At 46.0% G+C, this 6,000-nt stretch overlaps 2 non-coding genes across 2 annotated transcripts; both read left to right on the forward strand.

Moving 5' to 3' along the window:
* The first annotated feature begins 3,480 nt into the window (after window positions 1-3,480).
* TRNAP-UGG (transfer RNA proline (anticodon UGG)) lies at window positions 3,481-3,552 on the forward strand. The gene has a single exon. It is a non-coding gene; the product is annotated as a tRNA-Pro (tRNA).
* Window positions 3,553-4,842: 1,290 nt separating this feature from the next.
* On the forward strand, window positions 4,843-4,914 carry TRNAP-UGG (transfer RNA proline (anticodon UGG)). Its single transcript has one exon. It is a non-coding gene; the product is annotated as a tRNA-Pro (tRNA).
* Window positions 4,915-6,000: the final 1,086 nt, after the last annotated feature.

A 6,000-nucleotide genomic window follows, 5' to 3' on the forward strand; every position in this document is an offset into this window, starting at 1 on the left:
GTCCGGTTCGTCTTCAAATTTCGTGAAAATTCAATTGGCAAAGTCAAGTCTGTTTTCAAAATCTCGATCTTCAAGTTTTTGATGAAAATGTACATGGTACGGGTGCATATAGGACCTTTCTTTAAAATCCTCCACACTGATGACATTGAGGTTCCGGCCTCCGCACAGGCGTCGCGCAAGCTATACTATGAGGGTTAGCAGCAAAAAATGCCAAAACATTCGTTTCCGCTTCTTGAACTTACGTCGCAGTCCTGTGTCACGTTTTTTTTGTGAAGCTGCCCGTCTCGCAAAGGACTTCGTACGCTCTAAGTATTGTTGACGGACTAGGGCGTCCTCCCCAATGACACATCCGGTATAGCTTGGCTGTCTTCCTCTTGTCGCGGTGCTCCACCCCAAAAGCCAGGATCATGTTAGCCTACTGATCCTTCGTGAAGGGCATGACTGTCTTCTTGAAGAGCAGGTCACTCCATGGTGTGGTACCGTTGAGACCTTCCGTTATTATCTATACGCACCGACATGTCAAGCAAAAATGAGCTACGCAATCGACAACAGCACATGCTAGCCGTACAGATCCACCAAAACGCATTAGATGGACATAGTCTGCGCAAGGTTTGTTTCTATTGCTAAAGGGACATAAACGGACATAAGGGACATACGTTCCGGACGCGCCTATCTACGGAACAAGAGTGCGCAAAATTAAACTCCCAAGCGGACCGTCGCACGTTTTCCCGGCTTCGAAATCCCCCCTCCCCTACAGCTCCGCTACGCTTATCAATGGGTCAGCGGCGTGCTCTCATGATGCCGCAACCAGCACGTAGCGCGAAGCCCTGTGTCGAGCTGCCGCCGCTAGTAAAGCCGCGTATCCGTGGCTATTCGCTTTGGAGCGCTTGAGTAGCGGCGCGTGAGCGCGTACGCATTTCGGATGTTTCACGCGCTTTTGTTTTTTTTTCTCGGAATAAACGAGGCAAAGCTGAGCACGAAACAAATGCGTGATTCGGAGGTTATTTGAGGTGCCACACAACTCTGTAATAGATATGTTTGCGATTCAAGCAATAATTAAAATGTTCACTAATTAAAAGTAATGAATTAAGTAATACTTCGTGATGAAAAAAATACTGGCCGTAATTACACACGACTACGGCTACTATGCAGTCGGTACGATTTCTCTAGAACTGTTGGGTCTTTTTTGCTGAAAATCTTGGTCCAAGTTAACTGGAACACCCGACGTGTATATATATATATATATATATATATATATATATATATATATATATATACACATTTTGGGTGTTCCAGTTAACTTGGACCTACCTCCTGCATAAACCTTGGCAGCCAGCCGTTTTCGGTTTTCCTCAGATCTACCTCGAAGACCCCGGTGAATATCTCAACGGCATCCTATTTACACCGCTGCTGCCACAACCAGGGATCAATGCTCCGGGTGCATATTGAGCGAACCTGGGCGCAAAGAAGCGTTTGATTTCTTTTTGCGTCGCCGAAGGGCTAATATAGACGGCGGCCAGTGCAACGTCGACGTCCCCGTACTTGAGTTGCACAACGCATGCATCAGCAACGCCGTCAACCAGTGCGCACCTCGCTTCTCAATCTGGTGGCATAAGCACAACACTGCCGGTCCAGTGGATAGATGGGCGGCCGTGTCTTTCTTGTAAATGGCCTCTCCAGCGCCATCTGACAGACTGACGCTTCCAGTAGCACACTCGTTGGAAACCGGCAATCGGTGCAATTGCGGGTCGGCACTCGACGTTTCCAACACGGCGATGGTGTGTGCTTTCGGCATTACGCAATCCGCTTCAATATCCCCTGCGTGGGCGTGTAAACTTTGAACATTGAAGGACACGATTGAGACGTCTCCGTTTACTGCGGCTTCTTGCAGTCTATCGATCGTGCGATCAAGGGCTAAGCGCTTAATTTCCGCTAATTTAGCAGAACCACCTCATCACGCAGAGTTCGATTCGCGGTAGCATTGCGATGCTTAAATGTGAAGTTACCGCTTCTATTCGTTAAGTACAAGCCTTACTAACCGCAGAGGGGGCCTCTTATCGTAGTCGTACACAACCTGTGCATATGTGCCACCCTGTGATTTGTGCATTGGTCGTGATTGCATTGGATTGTATACGAGATGAAAATTGACCCTCTTGTAAGTAACGTTATCGCGATTGCACCCACTGGGGTAGTATTTCAGGCTGTTGTCGTGACCTCTTAACCACGCCCCGATGGGGCGTGCAAGGCAACAGCAGAAGCAGCAGCAGCAGAAGGACCAGCAGCAGCAGTGGAAAAGTAAAAAAAAGAGGCAAGGAAAGCTTGACTTTAAACATTACGGCAAGTCCTACGCATTCGTTCTATCCAACGTTGAGCGAAGCTTTCAAATAAATTTCATGCAAGAAGATGCACGCTGCGGGCAAATTATTCATACCCAACGCACACGTTAGATTTCACGTGAAGCGAAACGTACGTGAAACGATTATTAAATGTTGTATAACTTCATTGGATGCATACATTTTGTTTTAATCAAATGCAACGTGCACTCTCATGTAATGTTTATGTTTATGTACCGCAAAGGTCCAAACTTTAATGTGTAATTTCTATGTTTATGCACTACACTGTTCGCAAACTACGTACACATACGCCGAAATGCGGATGCTCAATGTGGAATGTCGACGCAGAAATGTGACGAGGACAAAAGCAACGTTTGATGTTTGTCGAGTGAAGAATAACGAGTGAATGTGTAAGCAGAGATTAACTGGCGAAACGTATGTAAATACGTTAAAGGCTCGCATGAGCCTTATGTCACGGTGGCACATATACCCACTGGCCCAAGAATCTTGGAGGCCAAATATATTAAATATACGAAAATGAAAGAAGTCCATGAAAACCAGGCGCTATTCCATTGAGATATATGCGCGGTTTAGCGATACCGATAAGCCGACGTTATAGTTAAATGGCTTTTGCAGTAATTTGTTGTTTAAAAAACAGGAAATTATGTCCGCTCATTGGCACTATACTTTGTTGCTCAACATTCCGTATCTATATAAGCCTGAGCACCCAATGGGGCACACACAATTTAATATAAAAAATAAAAAATAGGGAGCCCGAATGCCGAAAATCAAGTAAGTCGTTCAATATTGTGCGCTATTCCATTAAGGGGTCTGTCGGCTTTATATATATATATATATATATATATCTATAAGAGGCTACATTGTATGTACTACATAAGTTGCATGTCGTGATATATTTTTTGATTAAACAGAACAGAGGTGTGCTAAAACGCAATGAACGCAATACGATATATATATATATATATATATAAACACGGCAAGCGAAGAAGAAGGCGCTGCGGGCGGGTCCCGCGCGCGGACGTTGCACGCGTCGGCAAGAAGATTAAATCCTCGTGAACCGGGTTTTACAACTTCCCGGACGCAGCCGTGGCTTTCCTACAGCGCTGCTAAAGGCGCCTTTCGCGTCGGCCCGTTGGTCTAGGGGTATGATTCTCGCTTTGGGTGCGAGAGGTCCCGGGTTCAAATCCCGGACGGGCCCTTAGTTTTTTTTTCTCCTTTTTTTTTTTCGTAGCCTTCTGTAGCCTTACGCCCACAAGTTGCAATTGTAGTATCTGAAGTAGGTATCATGCGGAAAGTGTCGCCGATGAAAAAAAAACTGCGCTGCGAAATTGTTTGTTTTCAGGGGCTTTACATGCAAAAATCACGCAGTGCGTGACGCCTATATGTGACCGCACGTACTAAACTTGCGGAATACCCCGCCGCGTTGCCTGGCTACGCGTGAAACGGAGCAAATGACGCCTGGGCCTGTCTATAGAATTATCTAGGATGTAAAGACAGCTGACCGCAAGGCAGGCGCAATGGAAGATCGCGATGATGCAATGGAAGATCGCGACACGATGATCACGCCTGTGGCACGAATCTGTGCACGGGTCTCGGTATATCGGCCAAACTTCCTAGTGCGCTGCCTTCAAGAGCGCGCATCAGTCGGCACCCCCACGCGAGTGTCGCGCGACGTTGCTCTGCATGCCTGCGTGGTGAACGAAAAACGAAGACGGTTGGGCGGGCCGAAGAGCGCGGCGAACTTCACCTCAGAACGTCGTATAAGAGGAACTCGCGAAGTGACACGTCCACAACGAAGCTGCCCAGCGTCGATGGAGATAAAACCCTGGGCGTTGTATTCCGGGCATTGTCCAATTCCGCCATCTCGTCAGCTCTGATCGGCTGGCTCGGATGGCTCCCCGATTGGCTAAAAAAAAAAAAAAAATATGAAGAAGGAGAACACCGCCATTAAAGTATTCGACAACATGGCGGATTTCGAAAAATGTCCCGAATGGCGCGCCCAGCCGAGCTCAGTATACAAGGACACTATAAAGTCATATACGCGAAGCTGCGTGGTCTGACGTCTCTCAAAAAATCATACTCTGCATACGTGAGTGCGGCGAGCCAGTGCAACTGTATATCGAGAACGGCAACGACGTGAACTCATCACTGCAGCTTTCGAAACGGCTACATACCAAGTACGCCGGCACGCGTACCGCGGCGCGTATACTCGCAGCACGTTTGAATAGATTCACCCAGTAACGAACGGCGTCGCCAGCACCTTCCGCACGTCGAAGAATCATGCAATCCATTTGTCTTTTGTTTTTGTTTTTTTTCATTCTTCTTCTTCTGCCTTTTCAGCACGGCAAGCGAAGAAGGCGCCGTGGAGTCCCGCGCTCGGACCTTGAACGCCTCGGCAAGAATATAAAATCCGCCAGAACCGGGTTTTACAACTTCTCGAACTCAGCCGTGACTTTCTTACAGCGCTGCTATTGGGAAGTTTAGCGTCGGCCCGTTGGTCTAGGGGTATGATTCTCGCTTTGGGTGCGAGAGGTCCCGGGTTCAAATCCCGGACGGGCCCTTAGTTTTATTTTTCTCCGAGCCCTCCCCCGCCCCCTCCCCCCTTGAGTATGAACGAAATGATTTTCCACGAGAGCAATGGCTAAAGTAACTCTTTCGAATGAAGGAAATGGTCGAGAGGACGTTCGTCGATGCAGCCCGTTTACAAGTCCTATCTGCAGTCGTTCTGGTTCAAATGCGAACTGCAGCTGAGTGTGTGGCTTTGCGCAGCCAAGCGAAAAGCGCAATGACCGTAGGGTTGTGTATAAGTACGAGCTACTGGGTTGTGCCACAACGGGCGTCCCTGACTCATCAGAGTTGGTCGTACATGTTTGAGCTTCTTCATTTTTTTTTTCTTTTCCTGGGTTGTGCAATGACCACGCGTTCTGCTGTTCGCATGTATGTATATGTATGTATGTATGTATATATATATATATATATATATATATATATATATATATATATATATATATATATATATATATATATATATGTGGGTTCGGTTCGTGCCCACAACCTTCGTGCGAAGGTTGTGGGTTCGGTTCCCACCTGCGGCAAGTTGTTTTTTCATCCACTTTAATTTCCAATAATTTATCGTTTCTTTATTTCATTTATTAAGCACAAGTAATTTCCCCTATGTTATCCTTGGTGTCAGTGTTTGTTGGCTTCTTATGATATGACTAATAAAAATTGGGCCCCTCAGTTAACCCCCTTTCTTCTCGTTTTATATACATATATATATATATACATATATATATACTTTCCTCTTGCATATACAAACTATAGGGACGTCCTTTACGCAATATCAATTACAGCTGCAAGCGGAATGCATATGAATAGGGCGAAAAGAAAAAGAAAACACAGACATATCCCTTGCAAAAATCATTGTGACATTTTGCAAAAATTCTGTTGAGTTTCTATAGCCTTCAATACGCTTTTCAGACAATTATCGTATTTCAGACCGAACGGTTGTGATGGGGAAGGTAGCGTTAGGTTAGACTTGGTTTGAGAGCACGGAAAACTTCAACATTTACATCTGTGCCTGGGTAGTTCATTTATTACCCTGTCTATGAGAAAAACACAAATACTAAGCGTATTTTGCAGAAGC

The sequence above is a fragment of the Dermacentor andersoni genome, chromosome 2, assembly GCF_023375885.2.
Source record: "Dermacentor andersoni chromosome 2, qqDerAnde1_hic_scaffold, whole genome shotgun sequence".
NCBI classification, from domain to species: domain Eukaryota; kingdom Metazoa; phylum Arthropoda; class Arachnida; order Ixodida; family Ixodidae; genus Dermacentor; species Dermacentor andersoni.